Source organism: Nicotiana tomentosiformis, chromosome 9, assembly GCF_000390325.3.
Source record: "Nicotiana tomentosiformis chromosome 9, ASM39032v3, whole genome shotgun sequence".
Lineage (NCBI taxonomy): Eukaryota > Viridiplantae > Streptophyta > Magnoliopsida > Solanales > Solanaceae > Nicotiana > Nicotiana tomentosiformis.
Window position 1 is genome coordinate 79,155,110 of NC_090820.1, and position 26,288 is coordinate 79,181,397.

Consider the following 26,288-nt stretch of genomic DNA (forward strand, 5'->3'; position numbering starts at 1 on the left):
AGCCAGCGAGCAGGGGGATTCTCTACATAGAAGATGACCTTCCTCAGCTCAACAGAATGCTCAATCTATTGAGTTAATTACACCAACCGAGGACGATGCCTCGACACTCTAGGGGGAGTATGATATGGTGGAAAATGCCAACTCTCGTTTATGAATCCCAATCGCCGTGTCTGGTACCGTGAGGCTGAGTACCTGGTCCCTGCCGTCTTCGGTTGATGTGCAACCAAAAAACAGCACTGCACTTGCCGGAACCACTTCTCATCCTTCAACGTCATCAGCTTCATCTCCTTCTTCACCAACTCCGCCTTTACCACTAGCAACTACTACATCATCTCCGTCGGCCACAACTGCTCGAGAGGAGGATGTCCCTCTTCCCCAGTCCCCAGTTCATGGGAACCTGGGGAAAAATTATGATGTCCCCTCCGAAGATCCCCAAAAGAGGAGGAGCGTCACCCTCTCAGTTTCTACCAGGTGCCATCTGTTATCCCGGCTGGTGGAACTTGCTAACTATCTGAAGCCTTTGGCTTCAAAAAAAGATAGGGAAAAAATACAAGCTCTCTCGGGTGAGTGTTTGTTGAACAATGCCATTCACAACGCAACAACAGTATATTTTTTGTTTCCTCCGTTATTTCTACTATCTTTGATATTGTAGGATTTGGAATTTGCATTTTCATTTTACATGCCAATGTTTCTTGCTTTCGAGGGTCTCAAAAGGCTGATTCGTGATAAGGAGGAACTTACCTCCGAACGGGATCAACTTTTGATCGAGCGAAATAAAACTACTGGTCACTTCTCGGAATTGGAAGCATGAGCTGTTGAGGCCGTTGAGTTAAAGGCTCGGTTTCAGCAAGGCTAGAAAAAAGTAGTGACCCTTAGCCAAGACGTTGCCCCGTTGAGGGCTTAATTTGAAGAAGCTAAGGCCAAATGGGTTGAAGGCCATAATGTCGTTCTTCCTGCATCCGATCGTGAGGCTTCCTCTGCTAAAAGATGGAATAATTTGAAGGTGGCCTTAAAATCCAAGGTTGAAGAAGTTATTGATGCTGAGGCGCAGTATGCCCAATTGGAGTAGAAGCATAAGAGGACCATTGAGCACAATAGAATATTCAGCTCTACTGTCTGTGACCTTGATGTCAGCCTCCGGTCCGTTAGATCTGCATGAGATAACCTTTCTGCTAAGGTTGACAGACTTAAAGAGGAACTTAAGCACCGAGCAGCTTCCCTCATTGTTGAAAAAACATATGCTATGTACAGCATGAGGAGAAAAATCTTGGAAGAGGTCAAAGCGGGTGTCATTGACTTTGATACGAAAATCGCTAAGGCCCGTGAGCTGTAGTTAGGTGCAAAAAGGGGTCTTCTTGCTCGGCCTGATGCTACCGATTCTTCTGGTTCTAGTTCTGAGTTCTTGGGAACTGAAGAAGAACTGAAAGGTGATGATGTTGAAGGCCCAAATAATGAGGGATGGGATATTGAACTGGCGGCGGATCTACCCACTTCTTTTGGGGGCGTAGATGCTTCTCTTCCTCCGGGTTCCGGAGATGCAACAGCTTAATTTTTGCTTTCTTTTTTACACTTTTTTACTTGTGCTATTTGGCACACTTATTTTAAATAGAGACACTTTTTAGGTTCAAGTATAAGTTTCTTTTTGCCTCCTTTTGTTTAAGTATGTGCGCATGTTTGCTCTTTGCATCTTTTTTTCGTATAAGTGTTTGCACAAGTTCTACTGTTTGCGTTTAATTGTGCAAGGATTTGGGTGTGTTTCCCCCGAAAACATTTGGATTTCGGGCATAAGTTATTCCGAAATGAACCCTTTAATGTGAGGGTTTTTATAAGAGAGGGCCCTCTTATGCTTATAGTGCTCTTGAAGAGGACATCTCCTGTTCATTATGGCACTAGCATTTGAAGTATTGTTTAACTTTTAAATGATACAATCAATTTATAGTTCAGACAAGAAACAAGATAGAAGTAAACAAACCTTACTTTATTCCTTCCATTTTCAAAAGTACATAAGCATTCATTGTGCTAAAAAGAAATTGTCGTTTCTTGTGGCTAACTTGTACAACTTGTTTCTAAGGGGTGGACACGCAATCCCCGGTGCCGATGATACAACTATTTTTTCGAGTTTCGTATTTCAGTCGAAGTGGCAATCGTTGTTGCCGTATCCTCATATCATTCCCCCAGTGTTCGAATGCGAAGAATGCGAATTTAAACACTAGAAGTTTTACATCTTCGAGGATTCTACCAGTGAATTGCTAGATAATCTTCAGTTCGATAGCAAACTTCCCTTCCCCTTAGAAATTTATGCTATCGAGCCAAAGATTATCTACCTATCCCCCAGTGGTCTGCACTTGTGAACGGTCGAGTAATCTCTGTTCGACAACAAACTTTACTTCCCGGTAGGAACTTTTATATCGAACAAAAGACTATCTAATCGCTCCGCAATGGTTCTTTTCTTGTGTGCCTTATCATTTGAAGGTCTTATTACTACTACCGAGGCTTCCTTCGTAGTATGCTTTCCGTTGTTGCCTCGTTAAAAACCTTGCCAGAAAATCAAATTAGGACAAAAACTGGACGAAAAAAAAAGAGTGCAACGCATACTTTCAGTACAAGCAAGGTTCATTAGCAATAGTATCTCTTGAGGTGTGCCACATTCCAGTTGCTTGGCAACGTTTCTCCATTTTGATTTTCTAACTCGTATGACCCTTTTTCCGGTGACAGATGAAACCCGGTAGGGGCCTTCCCATGTTGGACCTAACTTCCTCGCATTTAGATCACGGGTGTTCTGAGTTACTTTCCTTAAAACCAAGTCCCCTACTTTGAAATAATGGACGCTCTTTGATTGTAATATCACTCTATTCTCTGCTCTTGGGATGACACCCTTATATACGCCAAGTCCCTACATTCATCGATCACCTCCAAATTGACTAACATTGCTTCACTATTTGCCCATCATTTGCCCAGAAATACCTCATGGTAGGCTCTCCTACTTCCATCGGGATTAGGGCTTCTGCCCCGTACCACAAGAGAGAAATGAGTCTCCCCCGTGCTCGATTTGGCCGTTGTTCGGTACGCCCATAGTACACCTGGTAGATCTTCGGGACATTTACTTTTAGCTACTTCTAATATCTTTTTGAGACTTTGTATAATCACCTTGTTTATTGATTCTACTTGGCTGTTTGCGCTCGGATGATAGGGTGATGATGTGATCCTCTTGATGTTCAAATCTTCAAAACTTCGTGACTTTGCACCTATAAATTGTGGCCCGTTGTTGTAGGCTATCTCTTTTGGTATCCCAAATCTGCAAATTATGTTCTACCACAAGAAATCTATCACTTCACGTTCGCTGATCTTCTGATAATGACCTACTTCAACCCACTTAGAAAAATAGTCAGTTAAAATCAAAAGAAATCTTACCTTACTGGGGGCCAGTGGCAGTGGTCCGACGATATCCATTCCCCATTTCATGAATGACCATGGTAACAAAACTGAGTGCAATGGATCCGCTGGTTGATGTACCAATGATGCGTTACGTTGACATTTATCAAATTTTTTAACATAAGCTTTGGCGTCTTGTTCCATCCGGGGCCAATAGTATCCTACCCTAATAAATTTTAACACTAAAGAATCTGCGCTTGAGTGATTTCTGCAAATCCCTTTGTGGACTTCTCGCATAACATAATTAGTTTTGGAGGATCCCAAACATCGGGCCAACGGGCCTTGGAAAGATCTTTTGTACATTTGAACCCCCTTAAAGCTGTATCGAGCTGCTTTAATACGCAAGGCCCGAGATGCCTTAGGATCTACAGGCAATTTCCTATGCTCGAGATAGTCAATAATCTCGTTTCTCCAGTCCCAGACCAAATTAGTCACGTTTACCTCATAATTGACCATACCGGAGTATGATCCTTTCATTTCCGTAGAGGAGGTAAGGTTAGCTAGTGCATCTACATTTGCATTCTCTTTCCTCGGGATATGCATAATTGACCACTCCCGAAACCGAGCAAGTAGAGTCTTGACCTTCATTACCTATTGTTGCATGTGTTCCTCCTTGTGTTCATTACCTATTCTTATGGCATGTCTTAAGGTTTCTCCCGAAGGCATGGTTAGTACTATGCCCAACCCGGACCCCTTCACGTTTGAATCTCCATCCGTGAATAGGGTCCAAACTCCCGATGTCGATTCTGACACCATCACTACTTCTTTGGTAGTCAAAGGTAATAATCCCGCACTGAAATCGGCCACAAAGTTGGCCAAAACCTATGACTTAATTGCAGTCCTGGGTTTCTATTCTATGTCAAATTCGCTCATTTCGACGGCACACTTGGACAACCTACCTGAGAGTTCATGTTTATGAAGAATATTCCGCAGGGGAAAGGTTGTCACCAAAATTATCGAGTGACTTTGGAAATAAGGCCTTAGCTTTCGAGCGGCGACTATGAGGGCTAAGGCCAATTTTTCCAGATGTGGGTAGCGAATTTCTTCTCCCATCAAAATTTTACTTACATAATAAATAGGAGATTGCGTACCTTCAACTTGACGGACTAAAATGATACTTACCGCTACCTCCGATACCACTAAGTAGATCTGTAGTTGTTCACCTTCCTCCGGTTTTGACAGTAACGCAGGACTTGAAAAATACCTTTTTAGATCCTTCAAAGCCTACTGACATTCCGATGTCCATTCAAAGTTATTCTTCTTTTTGAGGAGTGCAAAGAAATGATGGCATTTTTCTGAAGATCAGGAAATGAATCTGCTCAAAGCGACCAGTCTCCCTGTTATCCTTTAAACCTCTTTTACACTTGATAGTTGGTCTGGAATGTCTTCGATGGCTTTGATTTTATCGGGGTTAACCTCGATCCCCCTTTATGACACCAGGAATCCCAGGAACTTACTAGAGCTGACCTCAAACGCACAGTTGTCGGGATTAAGATTCATGTTATGCTTCCTTAAGATGTCAAAAGTTTCTTACAAGTGTCTAAGATGATCACCTGCGTTCAAAGACTTAACTAGAATATCATCTATGTAAACTTCCATAGCTTTCCCTATTTATTTGTCAAATAATTTGTTTACGAGCCGTTGCTAGGTGGCTCCGACATTTTTTAGCCCGTAGGGCATCAAATTGTAACAATATGTGCCGAAGTTCGTGATGAACAAAGTTTTTTCCTGATCCTCCGGGTTCATCTTGATTTGGTTGTACCCGAAGTAAGCATTGAGGAAACTCATTAACCCGTGCCTGGCTATCACATCAGTCATTTGATCAATGTTTGGCAATGGGGACGAGTCTTTTGGGCACGCCTTATTTAAGTCCTTATAGTCTACGCACATGCGAAATTTATTATTCTTCTTTAGAACTACTACTACGTTAGCTAACTAGTCATGATACTTTAACTCTCGGATTGAACCAATATCAAGCAAGCAAGTTACCTCTTCCTTGACGAATTTATTCCTGACCTCGGCAATAGGACGTTTTTTTTGTCTCACCGGAAGGATGTTAGGATCCAGACTTACTTTGTGCACAACCACATCCGGCAGGATACCTGTCATATCCGCATGTGACCACGCAAAATAATCGGCATTAAGTCTGAGAAATTCAATAAATCTACACCTGAGTTCGGGATGTAGTCTAGTCCCCAAGTGGAACTTTCTCTCTAAGAAATTTTTGAACAATGCGACTTGTTCGAGTTCTTCCGCCATGGATTTTGTTTGATCTACAACCCTCGATATAATAATATTGGCCGAGCTTCCTGGATCAATTAAAACACATTTAAACTGAATTATTTTCATAAGGATAGAGATTACCAAAGCATCATTGTGGGGTTGTGAGATTCCTTCTGCTTCCTCATCATTGAATCATAAAGTGCCTTCTGGCACATAGTCTCGAGTTTGTTTTTCCCTGGTGATTGATACTTTAGTGCGTTTGAACACGGGCCCTTGTGGAATATCGACCCCACTAATGATCATGTGAATCACGTGCTGTGGTTTTTCCTACTCGTTTTTCCTGTTTGCATCCCTGTCTCTAAAATGGTTTTTAGCTCAGTCGCTCAAGAATTCTCGAAGGTGACCCTCATTGAATAGATGGGCCACCTCCTCCCTTAGTTGTCTGCAGTCTTCGGTTCTATGACCATGTGTACCATGGTATTTGTATATTTGATTGGGATTTCTTTGGGATGGATCGGTTTGTAGGGGTCTGGGCCATCTAGTATCTTTGATTCTCCCAATGGCTGACACAATACCTGATGCGTCGATGCTGAAGTTGTATTCTGATAATCGTGGTGTTTCTATGGATTCGGCATGTTTATCGAAGCCACTTTCGCTCATGAGCCCTCGATAGCTCTGTCCTCGATCGTTCCTTCGATCATTTCGGATGGGATTGCATCCTGGGCTGTTGTTTCTATGATCTATGTTGTATGGTTGATACCGTTCTCTCTTCGATCGGCGATCTATGTCGATATCTCTTTGAGTTCTACCGATGGGTGTGTTTGGATAAACGGAACCGAAAGGGGTCCCCAATTGATCATCCTCGACCCTGGTCTTTGACTGGTACCGATTATGTACATCGGCCCAGGTTACCGATGGATATTCAATTAAATTCTGCTTTAGCTGTCGTGATGCCACCGAACTTCATTCGTTCAAACCTTGAGTAACTATGTCGCATGCTCCTTCCCATTATTACTTGAAATTGACATTGCGTTCATCTCCCTTGTTGCCGGTTGATCGCCTCTTATTTGTTTAATTCCTTCGAGAGTTGGGAATTTTAGCAATTGGTGATATGTTGATGGCACAACCTTCATCTTGTGTAACCATGGTCTACCCATAATAATAGTGTAGCCCATGTCACCGTCCACCACCTCGAAAAGGGTCATCTTCATCACCCCCTCGGTATTCGTGTGCAACAAGATCTCCCATCAGGTTATCACACTTGCTAGATTGAATCCGGCGAGGAGCTATGTGACCGGAATGCTGCTTCCGGTGAGCTTGGCTTGCTCCAACACCCTACATTGTATAATGTTGGGCGAACTTCTTAGGTCCACCAGAACACGTTTAATTTTAAAATCTAAGACATTTTAATAAATTACCAACGTATCGTTGTGCGGTAGAAACAATCCATATGTGTCTTCCTCCGTGAAAGTAATGTCGTGTTCAGCAACTTTCCGGAGTCTCTTACTGTGGGTCACTAACACCTTCATTTTTTTTGCCGCCGAGAATGTAACCTCGTTAATATCGTTCCCCCCGAAAATCATGTTGATCGTCAGGCGCGGGGGATCTTCTTCTGCTTTTGAAGGTTCTACATTATCACGATTTGCGACCGTAATTGTTTTTAGCCCGGTCACTTAAAAATTCTCTAAGATGACCATTCTTTAGCAATGTCATCACCTCTTCACGCAAATGCCGACAGTCCGCTATCTGGTGACCGTTGGTCCCATATTATTCGCACCACAAATTCGGATCACTTTAACTGGGATCAGATCTCATAGTCTTTGGAAACCATGCCTCTTTGATATTACTCATAGCCGACACCAGCTCCACTACGCTGACATTAAAGTTGTACTCGGAAAGCTTGGGATAAGAGGAATCTCGGGAACCTGATGTCTCCTAGTCTTGCAGTGACGTATTGTTCGGTTGTGATCAGCTCTCCTATCTGTGGCGAATCTATCCGATGATCGAAAACCTTTGCCGCGTCCATCGGCCTATTAATAGGGCAAAAATCGACCCCTTGAAGACTGTCGATCCAAGTCAAAATCATCTCTTGACTTATATTTATTCTTCTCTCGGTCTCGACCCTTGGTTGATGCCGGAAAACCGAGCAGAGTATCTTCGATTCTTATCTTTGATTCATACCGGTGCTGAACATCTGCCCATGTTGTTTCCTGGAACACGAGCATACTTTCTTTCATCTTTCGGGTAGCGTCGGAACTTTTCGGGTTCAAACCGTTGGTGAATGCTTCAACTGCCCATTCATCTGGTACGGCCGGTAGCAACATTCTTTCCTTCTAGAATTTGGTCACAAACTCTCGCAACTCGGACTCTCCTTGTGCAATCCTAAATATGTCGGCCTTTCGGGCCTGTGCCTTTCTGGCCCCGGCATGGGCCTTGATGAAAGTGTCCGCGAGCATCTCGAAGGAGTCTATAGGGTGCTCGGGCAAGAGCGAATACCATGGCAGGGCTTCCTTCGTAAGGGTCTCCCCGAATTTCTTCAGTAAGACTGACTCAATTTCGTGGGGAGCCAAATCGTTCCCCTTCACCGTCGTTGTATAGGTGGTTATATGCTCTTGAGGATCTGAAGTCCCATCATACTTCGGCATGTCCGACATTTTAAACTGGTTCGGGATCAATTCTAGTGTTGCGCTTGGTTTGAACGGCAATTATGCGTACTTATTTGAGTCCGGCCCTTTTAGCACTGGTGGTGCGCCCAAAATTTGATCCATTCGGGCGTTCATTTCCCTCATAAACTGCATAAGTTCGATTTTAATGGGATCATTCTCATTTTTGTTACCGGGTCCGCCACATTCCCCCCAGCCCTATCAAATCCGACTTTGCCCCTCAGGGTGTTGTTATCGACCCTCAGCATTGTTTGATTTGCGGGAGCATAGGGAGGAACTACACCTTGTCCATCCGCATTGTTGGAAGCACCCGACAACACCTGTTTTAATTCCGTCATAACATGATCCTGCCGCGAGAGATGGCCCATAATGGCCCTTTGTTATTCCCTCAGGATCTTTACTATTTCAATGACGTGCTCATCTTCAGCATCATCAGGGGTTGCCTCCCGAACGTGTCGTGGATATTGCCCGCCGTGAACCGGCGCGGCCTCGTTCCCCTCATTGTGGGTACCACTGATGGAATCTTTGTGCTGAGGCTGAGTTCCTTGGGCCTCAATATTGTGTGTGTTGTTGACACCACTATCTACCATTTTTAATATTTTTTCCTAAGAACAAAGAATCAAACAAGTTAGTAATAGATGCAGGGATCAAGTCAATTACATGACGGCCTATGCTCCATGGTAGGCGCCGAACTGTTTACCCGTAAAATAATATAGTTGAATTTATACGTGGTTTATAGACAAGTGAATCGATTTGATCCAAAAATAGTAAATTAATCAGATAAAAATGTAAGACAACCTTGAAATTGAAGTAAAACTACAAATATCTCAGTCCCAGGCGCAGAGCTTCTAGAGGCAGTAAGGACAATATAAATAAACAAGAAGGTCAAATGTTATTGAGCTTTTGATAGAATATAGTGTATGCTTGTTAGAAAATTCGTCCCCCTTTCAATGATAATTGAGGTCACTATTTATAGTTACACCTAGGGAACAAGGTCCTAGGATCAAGCCCCCCTTAAATGATAATTATAAGAGCCATTGAAGAATGTGTAACGGTGGGCAGTGAATGTCATATTCTCTATAACAGATCATGCACTTAATGCTATAGAATACTTTTCATTGAATGCTACCGGATGACAGACATTTATTTTGCCTTTATGAATATCATTCTTTCCGATGACAAGCGATATCATTGCTTTTGGGTCTGACTATCTTTTGTGTTCGGCTCCACGTGTCATTTTCTCATGCGATCATTAAATATGAACATATTTTACCCCATACAGTCATGGCTATGTCCAGCCAAGGCTTCATATTCCCGTTGAAGTGAATCACAACAGCATTATGGATCTCATCCATGATTATACTCGAATTGTAGCCGAGACCAAGCACATGCCATGATTTATCCAATGATTTTGTTGTTGAGTAGAAGGTAGCTAATCCAGGTGGAAGTGTTCCCAACTTCCACAAACTCCAATCCTCATTCTGATTAAAAGAGATAATTTGACAAAAAGGAATTCCTCAGTAAGACAAATGGGTTATGTTGCATTGAGTTCTCAAACTCGATCTTTCACTTTCTAAGCTAGAATAGCTGATAGAATAAACAATCAACTAGCAGAGGTAAAATTAAGCACAAAAACAAAACTCATCAAGTTCCAATGATATTTCTCGGTGGATTTTTCATGCCTCCAAGCATCAAGGTCAAAAATGTTCATCCCAAATGCCCAGTCACAAGCCTTAGGATTGAACATCTCCTGAATGAGAGGATACAAGAAATTCAAATACTAAGCGTAGCGATAAAAAGATCCAAATCAAGTGTCAACTGCCCCATTGACCTTTCCATCAATATCAATACTCCACAATACGATGAAGCCTTGGATACATCTCTGGCAAATAAAATCTTAAGTGATTTAGCATTGACAAGTACTTGGGATTCCTAAACTTCATATTCTTCACATCTTTTGTTGCATTTTCTGCTCTGTTTTGAAAGTAAAATTTCTGTAAATTTACTGATTCAAGCTGCCAGTGCACTGGTAAATAAGAGGACGTTAAGAATTTAAATTCCTCCACAAATTTGACTTAAATGTGGGCTTTCCCAATTGGCCTTATCTTAAACCAAACTTTCATTGCAGCTAAATTTATCTAGTCAGTAACAATATGGAACACATGTTTCGGTGGCTCCTCTGCATTCTTTATCACTGAATTCACAACCACAGACACTCTGTAATGACATTATTCGAAAATAAGGCATAATGGTATAAATAAGGGTCTTCAAATTCAGGCTTAGGGTCATCATCGCTGTATTTTTCTGGATGGGCAATTCTCTCCTTGTCGTTTTATGTATTTGAGCCCCATTCTCCCTATTTGATACTTTTTGTAGGTTCTTTTATTAATATGTGACTTGATGGTAGGCTAGAATCACATGTTTTAGCCATAATTTGCACTCCAATTACTACATTTACTTGTGTTTGAGTTTAAATGTTAGTGTATTGCATTTATTACGTATTTTATGCCTTGTAGGAAGTGATTTCGAGTTAAAAAGATATTTGGGAGCTAAATTGAACAAGTTGGAGCTTTAAAATCTGAGTAAAAGCCCAAAAGATTAAACCGAGATCACTTTCGGGGGTTGGGAGCCGAGTCTGGATATCAAAAATTGATAAAATGGAAACACTATGGAAAATTTGCATTGGCGCGCCGCATGGGGTAGTGCTCTTGTGTAATTTTCTCAGAGTATTTGTCCTGTTTTGGCTAGAAAAAGGTAACATCGTCTGGGCCCACTCCTACATGGTATAAATACACCAAAAAGACGTTTTTAAAGGAACTTTTGACCTTGTAAGCGTTGGGAGAGTATTTGAGGCTAGAAGACACGGGATTTCATCATCTTTCCATCGATTCAAGATGAGAGTTTGGATGGTAAAGTTAGATTGATGCTTTCTTATTCTTTAATTATAATTTTGATGACTTCCTCCATGATTATGGAGTAATTTTTCTTGAGGTTTGACGGATATGGTGGTTAGATAAATATTTGTTGATTTTAACTCTAGTTCGTGCTTGAATTCGTTTATGAAGTTTTGAACTGTTGCAACTTTATTCGTCAGGTTATTTAATCGAAAGAGGAATATATTGGTGATTAACTTTGAATTATCTTGATTGATTTAATTCATTGATTCTCTTAAGTAATCGAAAGAGCTTGTTGAATCGTTGATTAAATCAAGTTAGGAGAATATTCGAGAGACGTTTTCCTAAGGACCAATCCATTAACGCATGCTTGCATTTTTCACAGTGCTTATATTAGTTCATCTCGTAGAGTTAAGATTTAATCGAGAGAGGAGTCGTGACTACATTTTTGAACTAATCATCGAATAAATTTGTGAGAATCATTAGAACATTAGAGTGAATTAAACTAGAGTTACATCCTTATTCCTCACATTTATAAGAAACCACTCTGCGAATCTCTAATTCCTTGCTGGTAATTGTCAATTGATTAATTATAGTAGTTAAACGTAGTTCATAATCATTACAACTCAAGTTTTGATCATCCCGAATAACGTTAAGCTAGAAATTACTTGAGCATTGTTTAAATCCAATCACTGTGGGGACGATAATTAAATCCAATCAGTTTTAGCCATCATTTCTATATTTTGAGATCTCGAATAGCTCCAATTAGCCTTCCTCAATTTGCGTGCGCCATCCGTGTCTTTTTCGAAAAATATTTATGTGAAAAATTGATAAAAATGAATTGCGTTGACTACAATCAATATTTTATGTAAACGAACCTGGATCAGTATTTTGAAGGTTCTAATGGGTCCGTATCATGATTTGGGACTTGGGCATATACCCAGAATCAAATTCGGAAGTCCCTAACTTGATTTAACGTAATTTGTTGAAAACTAGTAATTTGAAGGTCTAAAAGAATTCATAAGTTTGACCGAATGTTGACTTTATTGATACCGGGTTCGAATCTCGGTTTTGGAACTTGGTATAGGTTTATTTTAGTATTTATGACTTGTCTGCAAAATTTAGTGCAAAACGGAGTTGATTTGACGTGATTCGGACACCCGATTGTAAAATTTGCATGTTCTTGAGTTTCTTTGAAAATATCATTCATTTTGATATTCGATTCATAGTTATAGGTGTTATTTTGATGTTTTAATTGCGCGAGCAAGTTTGTATGATGTTATTACACTTGTGTGCATGCTTGGTTTAAATACCGAGGGGCTCGGGTGAGTTTCAGATCCACTCTCGCGATCGCGAAGGGGAACTTGGGGCTGGGGTGGTTTTACTCTACGCGAACGCGGGAGACAGGCAGCGAACGCAAAGCTTTGGGGGGCTTACCCTTCGCGAACGGGACCACCCACATACGAACGCGAAACTTTGTGGGGGGGGGGTTGGGGGAGCTGGGCAGTGTTCTATGCAAACACGATCATAGGGTCGCGAACGCGAAGGCCGGGGGGCAGAGCCATCACGAACGCATAGGGCATCTCTCGAACGCGAAGGCCTATAGGGCTGTTGTGCTTTGCGATCACGTCAGGTACTTCACGAACGCGATGAAGACCTGACGCCGGTGATTTAAGATGTTCCAAACACGGGATTTCACCCATTATTCACCATCTTCACGTTAGAGCTCGGCCTAGAGGCGATTTTGAAGAGAAATTTCACAACCATTTCATAGGTTAGTATACTTTAACTTGTTTTCTTTCATTTCCATAGACACTCATTGATTTCTAACCTTAATCTATGCTCTTCCATATAGGGATTTGGGTAGAATTGAGGAGGTTTTGTAAAATTGAGATTTAGACCTCAAATTGAGGTCGAATTTCGAAACTAATCACATAATCAGGCTCGGGGGTAAATGGGTAATTGGGTTTTGGTTCGAATGTCAAGTTTTGACCAACCGGGCCCGGGGTTGACTTTTGTTGAATTTTGAAAAAACGTTTAAAGATCTTAACTTTATGTGTTGTAATTGATTTTCCTCGCATTATTTTTGATATTAAGTCAATTTTGGTTAAATTTGATTGGTTTGGAGGCTAATATTAGAGGAAAGGCCCCGGTTGAGTTTTGATTTGCTTGAAGAGCGAGGTAAGTGTTGAGTCTAACCTAGATTAGAGAGAATTGGGAACCCTTGAACTATATTTTATGTGAATTATATGTGTAACGGTGTATATGCGAGGTGACGAGTGTATATACGCCATCAAAATAGTTATTTCCATGCTTTCCCGTATTTCATTAGTTAACTTATTCCATGTCTTAACTGTTACATGCTTTAGTTGCTTTCTATGCCGTAACTTGTTACTTGTCATTAATTACTCTTGTATTGAAATGTTCGTTTCTTCCATGATCCCATGATTAATTGCTACTTGCCTTAATTGTCTTACTTGTACACTTTAACCGTCATATATTTGGCTTGTCTTGTTGCTTTGTATTAATTGTAGCATTCCTTGATTTGGCACGAGGTTCCTTATTGCTTTGCTTTCATATTTCTTAATCGTAGAAATTTTTGTGAATTGAATTGTTGAATTGATTACATTTATTGATTTTCTTTATGGATCGGGTTTCACGCCGCAACAGGTGGAATAAGGGAGGATTGATATTGATATGGTCGGATCGGGTTGCACGCCGCAACGAATTTTATATGTGATTTTGATATGGTAAAATAAGGGAGGATTATGATATTGATTCTAATTATATGGTGGGATCGGGTTGAGCCCAACAACAGATTTTACATGTTATTCTTAATATTGATATGGTGAAATAAGGGAGGATTGTATTTTTACGATGGGATCGGGTTGCGCGCCACAAAGGATTATGTGTGTTGTATTCATTGTTGCATTGTGTTATCATTCAGTATTTTCATATCAGGTTCTGAGGACTTATATTTCTGATTTCGAGAATTGATTTTGCGTTCATCAGTTAACTGCTTTGTCATTATTTCCTGTGTTCCTTTCCTATTGTTATTATTATTATTATTATTATACTACTTATAGGTTATTGTAATTGACCGGCCTTATCCTCGTCACTACTTCGTTGAGGTTAGGCTCGACACTTACAGAGTACATGGGTTCGGTTGTACTCATATTACACTCTGTATTTCTTATGTAGATTTTGGAGTCGGTCCTAGCGGCTGTCAGTAGATTGCTCGGATTGATTTCTTGACAGAGACTTGTGGTACAACTGCACGACGTCCGCAGCCCTGAAGTCCTCTTCTACATTATTCTAGCTGTTTATTTCATTTCAGACAATTATTCTTTCATTCAGACCATTATTTGTATTACTCTAGTCGCTCGTGTACTTGTGATACCAGTTCTAGGATTGTATCTAGACGTCATTGTTATTTTGGTTTACTCACTCTATTTCAGTTTTATTCAGTTTCTTGGTATCATTTAATTGGATTTGTTAAAATGGCTAAAACCTATTTCTAACATTGGCTTGTCTAGCAAGTAAAATGTTAGGTGCCATCATGTTTCCGAGGGTAAGAATTCTGGGTTATGACAAGTTGGTATCAGAGCATTAGGTTGCCTAGGTCTCACTAGTCACGAGCAAGCTTAGTAGAGTTTGGAGGATCGGTACAGAGACGTCTGTACTTATCTTCTAGAGGGTATGGAGTTTAGGAAAAAATTCACTCCTTTCTTTCTCTATCGTGCGATTTTATTCTATCATTGATGATTGAATCATTCTATTCTAGTTCTCTCGCAGATGGCGAGAACACGCACATCATCTACGGTTGGACAGGAGTCAGAGCACCATGTGGCAGCTACTACCAGGGGAAGAGACCGAAGTCGATCTAGGAGCCGAGGTAGAGGCAGAGCTCAGCCTAGAGCTCGAGCAGCAACACCTGCAGGGGAGGCTCAGATTGATCATGATGAGGAGGTTCCAGCTCAAACTGTACCCATCAGACCAGCTCAGGTCCCGGAGGGGTTCATAGCCACTCAAGTGCTTCATGATGATCTAGTCCGTTTGGTGGGCCTTATGGAGAGTATGGCCCAGGATGGCACTTTCCCGTTGCCACTAGCCAACTCTCGGGCTGGGAGAGGAGCATAGACTCCCGCTACTCATACCCTGGAACAGGCGGCTCCCCAGTATCAGACTCCAGCAGCCCCGCCAGTTGGGGTGGTTCGGCCGATTTTTGCGGCACAGGCCGGTGATAGGCCCACTATATCTTCTGAGGCTTTGTTGAGCTTGGATAAGTTTACAAAGCTCTTTCATGTTAATTTTAGTGGTGCACCTTTTGAGGACCCACAAGATTATCTAGACTGCTGCCACGAGGTGCTGCGGAACATGGGTATAGTTGAGACCAATGGGGTCGATTTTGCAGTGTTTCACATGATTGGTTCCGCCAAGATATGGTGGAGAGATTATATATTGGCTAGACCAGTTGGTTCGCCTACACTTACTTGGGATCAGTTTTCACAACTGTTTCTAGAGAAGTTCATCCCTGTCACTCTGAGAGGATTACCGCAGGCAGTTTGAGCATCTTCAGTAGGGTAGTATGATTGTTAGCCAGTACGAGACTCGATTTGTAGGCCTAGCTCGCCATGCCATTGTTTTATCCCTACTGAGAGGGAGCTAGTGAGGAGATTCATTGATGGGATCACTTTCACTATCAGGCTACAGATGGCCAATGAGACTGGAGATGATATTACTTTCCAAAGGGCTATAGATATTGCTAGATGTATTAAGATGGTCCATGCTCAGGAGAGGGGGCCGGTGTCTGATAAGAGGCCTCGTCATTCCGGTAGTTTTAGTGGTGCCTTATCTGGATACAAGGGTACTTTTGGTAGAGCCCATCCTCCCAGGCCATTTCAGTTAGCACTTCAGGTATCTCACAGTGCTTCAGAGAGTCGTGGTCCTTATGTATCTCATTATGGGCAGCTAGTTTACCGTGCACCATTAGCTCCTATCAGTTTCCCTCCGATTCAGAGCTATCATATTTGTTATCCGGCCCATTCGGGTTAGCTTCAGCTTCAGCAGCCACAGTAGCAGGATGGGTGTTTTGAGTGTGGAGGTACTGGTCACATCAGGAGGTTCTGTCCGAGATTGCTGGGTGACATGCCATAACAGAGTTCTCGTGCCATGGTTCCGGCACCGATTTCTCCACCGCCTGCTCAGCGAGCTAGAGGCATGGGTCAGGCAGCCAGAGGTGGAGGTCAGGCCATTAGAGGTGGAGGTCAGGGCGCTAAAGGTGGAGGCCAGCCAGCTAAAGACCGTCTCAGAGACGTATGTCAGAGTGGTGGGGCCTAGCCCTGATTTTATGCTTTCCCAGCTAGACCTGAGGATGAGTCATCTGACACCGTTATCACAGATATTGTTCTAATTTTCCATAGAGATGCTTCAGTTTTATTTGATCTAGGCTCTACTTATTCCTGCGTGTCATCCTATTTTGCTTCATATCTAGTTATGTTTCGTGAATCTTTGAGTGCTCCTGTGTATGTCTCCATGCCCGTGAGAGATTCTATTATTGTAGATCATGTCTATCACTCGTGTGTAGTTACTATTCGGAGTCTTAAGACTAGCATAGATCTTCTACTTCTCGATATGGTAGATTTTAATGTTATCTTTGGTATGGATTGGCTGTCACCTTATCATGATATATTGGATTGTCACGCCAAGACGGTGACCTTAGCCATGCGGGGGTTGCCTCAATTATAGTGGAGAGGGAATCCTGGCCATTCTACCAGCAGGATTATTTTTTATGTGAAGGCTCGACGTATGGTCGAGAAGGGGTGTCTAGCTTATTTGGCCCATGTTCATGATTCGAGTGTGGAGGCTCCTTCCATGGATTCGGTACCGGTCGTGCGTGAGTTTCCAGAGGTATTTCTTACAGATCTGCCGGGGATACCACCCAACAGAGATATTGACTTTTGTATTGATTTGGATCCGGACACTCAACCCATTTCTATTCCACCATACTGTACGGCCCCACCGGAGTTAAAGGAATTGAAGGAGCAGTTGCGAGATTTGCTTGATAAGGGATTCACTAGACCTAGTGTCTCGTCCTGGGGTGCGCCCGTGTTGTTTGTGAAAAAGAAAGGTGGGTCAATGAGTATGCATTGCCGAGGATTGATGACTCATTTGATCAGCTTCAGGGTGCCAAGATGTTTTTGAAGATTGATTTGAGGTGTGGCTACCATCAGTTAAAGATTGGGGCATCGGATGTCCCTAAGACAGCTTTTCGAACTCGGTATGGGCATTATGAGTTCCTAATGATGTCATTTAGGTTGACAAATGCCCCAACAATATTTATGGATTTGATGAACCAGGTATTCAAGCCCTAGTTGGATTTTTTTGTGATCGCATTCATTGATGATATCTTGATCTACTCCCGCAGCCGAGAGGAGCATGAGGAACATTTTCGAATTGTACTTCATACTCTGAGAGATAGTTAGTTATATGCTAAGTTTTCGAAGTGTGAGTTTTGGTTAGACCTAGTGGCCTTGATGGGAAATATTGTATCGACAGAGGGCATAAAAGTAGATCCTAAGAAGATTGAGGAAGTTCAGAACTGGCCTAGACCTACTTCAGTTACAGAGATCCGGAGTTTCCTAGGTTTGGCGAGTTATTATCGCCGGTTAGAGTTGGCAGCCATTGTTCATGCGCTAAAGATTTGGAGGCACTAGCTTTATGGCGTATCGTGTGAGGTATTCACGGATCATCGAAGTCTATAGTATTTATTCAAACAAAATGATATTAACTTGAGGCATACGAGGTGGTTGGAGCTGTTGAAGACTATGATATCACCATTTTGTATCATCCTGGAAGTACAATATGGTGGCTGATGCCTTGAGTAGAAAGATTGTGAGTATGGGTAGCCTGACATATATCCTAGTTGGTGAGAGGCTGCTTGCATCAGATGTTCACGCTTTGTCCAATCAGTTCATGAGGTTGGATGTTTTGGAGCCCAGTCACATTCTAGCTTGCACTGTCTCTCGGTCTTCCTTGTATGAGCACATCAGAGAGCATCAGTATGATGACCCCAATTTGCCTGTCCTTAAGGACACAGTGTGGCACGTTGGTGCCAAGCAAGTTACTGTTGGAGATGATGGGGTTTTGTGGATGCAGGGTCGTATTTGTGTGCCCAATATGGATGGGCTTCGTGAGTTGACTCTTGAAGAGGCCCACAGTTCCCGATATTTTATTTATCAGGGTGCAGCCAAGATGTATCAGGAGTTGTGGCAACATTATTGATGGAGGAGGATGAAGAAAGATATAGTTGTACATGTAGCTCGATGTTTTAATTGTCAGCAAGTAAGGTACGATCATCAGAGTCCTGGTGGTATGCTTCAAAGGCTAGAGATTCCTGAGTGGAAGTGGGAGCATATTACTATGGATTTTGCTGTTGGACTCCCACTAACTCAGAATAAGTTCGACTAGATATGGGTCATTATGGACAGGTTAACCAAGTCGACATATTTTATTCCAGTGGCAGTTACCTATTCTTCAGAGTGGTTAGCTGAGATCTACATCTGCAAGATCGTCCGTCTTCACGGTGTGTCCATGTCTATCATTTCTAATCGAGGTACACAGTTCACCTCGCACTTCTAGAGGGCCATACAACATGAGTTAGGCACACAGGTTGAGTTGAGTACAACATTTCACCCTAGACAGACGGATAGTCCGAGCGCATTATTCATATACTAGAAGAAATGCTCCGCGCGTGCGTTATGGATTTTAATGGTTCTTGGAATCAGATCTTGCTGCTTGCGGAGTTTGCGTACAACATGGAACCCTATGAGACATTATATGGGAGGCTATGCCATTCGCCAATTGGATGGTTCGAGGTCGGAGAGGCTCGATTGTTTGATACCGATTAAATTCAGGATGCCTTGGAAAAGGTCAAGATTATTCAGGATCGACTTCGCAGCGCTCAATCTAGGTAGAAGAGTTATGCCGACCATAGAATTCGTGATGTTGCATTCATGGTTGAAGAGAGGGTGTTGCTCCGGGTTTCACCCATGAAGGGTGTGTTGAGGTTCGAAAAGAAGGGTAAGTTGAGCCCTAGGTATTTCAGACCATTTGATATTCTTGACAGAGTGGTTGAGGTGGCCTATAAGCTAGCATTGTCACCTAGTTTATCAGCAATCCATCCAGTCTTCCATGTGTCCATGCTCCTGAAGTATCATGGTGATCCATCCCATGTGTTAGGTTTTAGCTCAGTCTAATTGGACAAGGATTTGACTTATGAGGAGCAGCCGGTGGCCATTGTAGCCCGGCAGGACCAACAGCTGAGGTCTAAGAGTTATCCTTCAGTTCGAGTGTAGTGGAGGGGTCAGCCGATCAAGGCAGCCACATGGGAGTCCGAGTCGGACATGCGGAGTAGATATCCATACCTTTTCACCAGTCCAGGTACTTTTCTATGTCCGTTTGAGGATGAACGTTTGTTTTAGAGGTGGAGAATGTGATCACCCGATAGGTCATTTTCAGTTTTATCCTTCATTTCTGTGTTCCGAGACCATGAATAGCTCCGTTTAGATTTTCTCGATTTGCGTAAACAGTCCATGTCTTTTTTCAAAAAACATTTATGCGAAAAATTGATATAAAAGTGAAATTTACCCTTAAAAATGAATTGAGTTGACTAAGGTTAATATTTTGTGTAAACAGACCCAAATCAGTGTTTTGAAGGTCTCGGTGGGTCCGTATCGTGATTTGGGACTTGGGCGTATGCTCGGAATCGAATTTGGTAGTCCCTAACTTGATTTAACGTAATTTATTGAAAACTAGTAATTTGAAGGTTTAAAAGAAATCCTAAGTTTGACTGTAGGTTGACTTTGCTGCTACCAAGTTTGGATCTCGGTTCCAAAACTTGGTATAGGTTCATTTCAGTATTTATGACTTGTGTGCAAAATTTGGTACAAAACGGAGTTGATTTGACGTGATTCGAACGTTCGGTTGTACATTTTGCGTGTTCTTGAGTTTCTTTGAAAATATCATTCATTTTTATATCTGATTCTTAATTCTAGGTGTTAATTTGATGTTTTGATCATGCGAGCAAGTTCGTATGATGTTATTATACTTGTGTGTATATTTAGTTCGGATCCTGAGGGGCTCGGGTGAGTTTCGGATAAGCGGAGTGATTTTTGGACTTAGGCTATTGCTGGTTTGGAGTCTGTTGGTGTCTGGTGTTTTGTGCTTCGCGATCGTTAAGCCACTCTCGCAATCGTAAAGGGGAGCTTGGGGCTGGGGTGAGTTTACTCTACACGAACACGGGCGACAGTTCGCGAACACGAAGCTTTGCGGGGCTTACCCTTCACGAACGCGACCACCCACACGTGAACACTAAGCTTTGTGGGGGATTTTGGGGGAGCTAGGTAGTGTTCTACGCAAACACAATCATAGGGTCGCGAACGCGAAAGCCAGGGGGCAGAGCCATTGTGAACACGAAGGCCTATGGGGCTGTTATGCTTCGCGATCGCGTCAGGTCCTTCGCGAACGCGATGAAGACCAGATGCCAGCGATTTAAAATGTTCCAAACACAGGATTTCACCCAGTTTTCATAATCTTCACAATAGAGCTCGGCCTAGAGGCAATTTTGAAGAGAAAGTTCATCACCATTTCATAGGTTAGTATATTTTAACTCATTTTCCTCCGTTTCCATCGTCACCCATTGATTTCTATCCTTAATCTATGGTCTTTAATGGTAGAAAATTAGGGATTCAGGTAGACCTCAAATTGAGGTCGGATTTCGAAACTAATCACATAATCGGGTTCGGGGGTGAATGGGTAATTAGGTTTTGTCCAAATCTCGGGTTTTTACCAAGTGGGCACAGGGTTGACTTATACATTATAATTGATTTTCCTCGCATTGTTTGTTGATATTAAGTCGATTTTGGTTAGATTCGATTGGTTTGGAGGCAAATGTTAGAGAAAAGGCCCCGGTTGAGCTTTGATTTGCTTGCGGAGCGAGGTATGTGTTGGGTATAACCTTGATTTGAGGGAATTAGGAAACCTTGAACTATATGTTATGTGAATTATGTGTGTAACGGCGTATATGCGAGGTGACGAGTGTATATACGTCGTCAAAATAGTTGTTTCCATGCTTTCCCGTATTTATTAATTATTTTATTCCATGTCTTAATTGTTACATGTTATAAGGCCCCGTAAATTTCCGGCAAGGAATTTAAGGTTTTGTGGTGCCGAGGTAGGCTAAGGTGTTCTAAGGTTGTAGATAATTGCTCGGCGCGGTACAGAGGTTTTGGATTGAATAATGCACTAAGGAATTGATGGAAATTTTTGGCAGAAGAAGGCAATTCTGCGGTCAATTTCGCAACCGCAGAACCATTTCGCGGGCCGCATAATCATCGCGGAGTTGAGCAGAATAATTATTGAATTTTGAAGGTCATTTTGCTGTCCATTATGCGATCGCATATCTGTTTCGCGGTCCACACTTCCGTCGCAGATTTAGCATGAAGAATTTTGGAGGGTAATTCTGCGGTCCATTTTGTGGCTGCATAACTAGTCTGGGGACCACAGACCTGGCCGTAGACTTGCCCAGGCCAGCCCAGCTTTAGGTATCATTTTTGCGGGCCGCATATTTTTTCTTCGGTCAACTATGCGAGCGCATAGTTGAGTTTGGAGGATCCATTTTTCTTTTTTTATAACCTGACCACATTTTGATTAAAAGCCTTTAAGGCTCATTTTGAAAGAAAATATCTAATGTTTTAGAGAGAAGTGAGAGTATCTTAGAGAGAGAGGGTGAATACCTAGCAATACTACTCATCTACTCTTGCCCCAATCTTCAAGAATCAAGGAAGTCATTCACTAGACCATCATCTATTGGGGTAAGTCCTTCTCCTAAGCTTTCTTGCATGAGGTTATGGGTTTAAGTATATTGTGGAGTTGGAGATAGGCCATGCATGTGCCAATAGGAGGTAGTATGTGGGGTTTTTGAACTATTTCGGGTAGTTTCTTGTTGAAATTGGTTGGGGGGGGGGGGGAGGGATTACCATTGTAGAGCTTTCTAGTCGATTTTGCATAGTAGGTGTTTGAGAAAATTCCCAAGAGAGTTATACCATAGATTCCTTCTAATTATTATCCGATTTTTGCTATCTTCCTGTAGATTTATATTGCTATAAGTGTTGGGACATTGTAGTAACTTAAGAAAAGCTCAAGAAAGATATGTTGGCTAAACTTCTTTCTTGTAGAATCGAATTCCATGATGTTCCCGTAAGATTCAAGTATGGTTGACCCAGGTTCCTAGTTCCTATGTTCCGAAGTTGTTCCTAATAAATTCGATTATTCTAAATAAGTGTTGTATCGAAAGGTATATGTACTCAAAATGTGTTCCAATTGTTCCTATCATATCATGATCTCTTTTGAGAATGTGTTCAAGTATGGTTTATGCATTAAATGTTATGACTCCAATTTGTGTTTCAAATGAAAGCTTGTTAGGCTTAATTTGGAAGGAAAACCCAATGTGCTTAAGATTCATATTGTTCATATACATATCAAGTCTTGATTTCTAAATGCTCTTATTGTTGATAAACTACGATGATGCTTGAAAGCGAAAAAAGTGAGTGAGATATAAAATGTGGCCATGGTTGTTGTAACTAGTACATTTGATTTGAATTCATATTTCAATCGTAAGGCACCATGCTCTCATTTACAAGTATTTCCAATGTGGTTTGCGTTCTTACATACTCATTAGTTGAAATTGTGTATTGCCCTTTTGGGAAAAAATATTTCAAGAATAAATGGTGTCTCACTCGTTTATGATTTGTTTACATGTGTTGCGATTGCAAGTCATGTTGATCCATACTTGGGAGAGAAATCCACTGTGTTAAAAACCTTCATTACTAATGAATTTAAAGTTATGATTTACGAAATATTCTATATGTTGATATTTATGATGATGATCCTTGAAAGTAAAGAAATGAAAGTGTGGAATATGAAATACGGCCAACGTGCCATGAATGAAGAACTCTATGAATGGCCAAGAGAGCCCAATAAAAGAATGATGTTACGAGTAGTTGAAAGTACTAATGGAGTTATATATGGGGTGAAAGGTTATGATATGAATGTGTTTGTATTTCTATTTCCTTTGTGTGCAAAGAAAAATTGTTTTTGGGAGTATCATTAGCGAGCCGAGGAAGGGTGGCTTGTAATGGCCCACACCTGAAACTACACGTGCCGGTGTAGGAGTGGATTGTGATTATTTCCCTTAATTGGGATGAGATTGATGTGTTGCTATTATTCCCCTTAATTGGGATGCGATTGATGTTAGCCTTGGATTAGAAGTAGACAACATGGCATATGTGGGAAAGCGGCCTAGCCGATCGGGTGGAGATCGGACTCCATGTCTCGCACATGGTGGTTCCTACTCTTGGTAACACCTTTTTTTGCATCACCATGTCAATCCACATTGTTCGTGGATAGATGGCCTAGCCGATCGGGTGTGATCGAACTCCGTGCTAAAAACACTGTGGTATATCGGTGCTAATGATCTCCCCACCAACCAAAAATAATATTATTTTCGTATTTTTAAAATTGTTATGTTTTAACTTTCCATTTGGATATCATTGATTGTTACTTGCTTCTTTCATGGCTTCCCCTTCTTATATTGGTATTCTATTTCATGAGAGGATATTTAGATTTACGTACAAGTACTATTCCATATGTACTAATGTCCCTTTTCACGGGGGCGCTAAATCTTTAATCGATGCAGGTGGTTCGTTAGCGGGTAGCTTTGACCCTCGTTAGCAGTTACTCTCTACTCAACAAGTTTTGGCGAGCCCTATTCTGTTCCGGGCCTTATGTCACTTGACATTGTACATTGTATTTTGAGGTATAGTCGGGGCCTTGTCGTCGACACTTCCATACTACCTTTCTGTTGTACTTAGAGGTTCGTAGACATATTGTGGGTGGTGGTAGATGTTGGGTAATGAACTAGAAGTATTGGTATTTGGCAAACATGTTTTATCTCGTAATTATGAACTTGTGATATTTTGAAAACTGTAAAAGAATCTCCTTTGAGTAATGGAAAAAGATTGTGGAACACTTTCCTCTACTCGTGTCTATCTCTTGTTACTGATTCTTATAAGGCTTATAATATGAGAATCATTCTTTCAAATCAATCTCGAACCACTCGAAAATTAAAATCGGCCATACACGCAATTCATAATACATAACATGAAGCTACTCGCAGCCTTGAACTACCGAACAAAAATGTAAATGATCAAAATAATTGGTCGGGTCGTTACATTCTGCCACTCCTAAACAAACGTTCTTCCTTGAATGTGCCAAGAATCATTCCAAAATCATCAAATCACTGTATAAACTCACCATACACATACACGCGGGTTATCCCACGTCACCCCAATCTACTTAAGCCAAGCAACACCATCTCGACTATAGATTATTCCTTCTACCTATAACGATAAGCCTTAGAACCAAGTTTCAATGTACAAGCATCCCCCAAAGATCCTATTCTCACATAAACACAATGTATCAACCTCAACCGGCTGCAACATATCATAAGTATATTCACAGGGCATAACCACACGACGTAACTCATCGCTCACAATCCCATAGCAACACCGCCAACCACAATAGCTGCCCATTATCAAACCCAATACCAGTAAATAACCTTGTATCAACTAGAACCTGGTCCCAAACCTTCATGACACTGATAATGATGTAAGAAATATGTGAAAACTCATAATCACTCATCCGACCAACAAGACACACCAGACGCCACCTAGTCACATAAGGCGCAATCCGTACCTAACTATAAATTATCCGACAAGCCCATCAGGTACAACTCTCCCTTAGCACCATACTATGAATCCATTCCACAAGGGAGAAGCAAAACACACAAATTCATCACAATGAATCTCATCCTAACACAACCCTACTATGGCACGTAGCCATGTCCAAACGTACCGATCCACATAGAAACATGAGGATCCCATCCTCAACTCTAAATCATCAATAGGATAGACATCCCATCATCTAAAAATCTTTAACTAACTCAATCCCATGAAACAAAATCATAACACGTAACAGACTCCCCATGATTGTACAGTACCTCAATCATAAGTCATGGCCAAACCGTCCAGAAATCACATCAAAACCCACGTGATTAAGTAATAGATAGTCCATCCTAGTCTCATAACCCTCAAATTGTACAAACTAGAATGATAGACACGGTCTACCACATTAGAACCCCACCCAAACAGGTGTAGACACATAAACAGAGTACATGAATCACAAAATATATCCATATATGAAGAGAGATGGGATGACTCATAGCATTAAATAGGACCCGGATCAAATAAAATTTATCTATCTATATGACAAATCGGGACCATACCTGTAACGACATCATCTGGTGCAACGACCTCGGCCCTACCAGGAAAAGCATAACAGCGGGCCTAACCTCCCCCTCTAGGACGTCCTCTACCCGCATGTCCTCTACCTCTAGCAGGCTGCGCAGGTGTAGTAATAACTGCAGTGGAACCCATAGCCTGAGTACTCTGATGAAGTCCACCTCTCCAGAGATTGGGACAATCTCTCATGACGTGCCTAGTATCTCCATACTCATAACACCCCCTCAGCGGTTGTGGTTGCTGGTATTGAGTCTATGCTAGATGATTGGAATAACCACTATAGGAACCTCGTGCAGCAGGTACACTGAATGATGGTGGTCTGATACGAGTACCCTAGAGTCCTTGACTAGCTAGAGCACTACGAGTAACCTGAAGTGCGGACTGAACTGGCCGAGTGACAGAGACCCCGCCATGATGGGTCAGAGCCAAAGAGTAGAAACCACTAAATCCTCCAGGACCTCGAGGCCTTTTGGCCTCCCTATCCTCCCCCTCCTGACCTTGGATACACTCTAACCTCCTGACAATCTCTACAACCTATTGGAATGGAGTATCCGTCTCTAGCTCCCGTGCCATCCCAAATCTGAGACCATAGCTGAGTTTCTCAATAAATCTGCAGACTCTCTCTCTCTCTCTCTCTCTCTCTCTCTCTCTCTCTC

General features: G+C 41.8%; 1 pseudogene; it reads right to left on the reverse strand.

Moving 5' to 3' along the window:
- Positions 1-9,269: 9,269 nt before the first annotated feature.
- Positions 9,270-14,640, reverse strand: LOC117274089 (galacturonosyltransferase 8-like; annotated as a pseudogene).
- Positions 14,641-26,288: the final 11,648 nt, after the last annotated feature.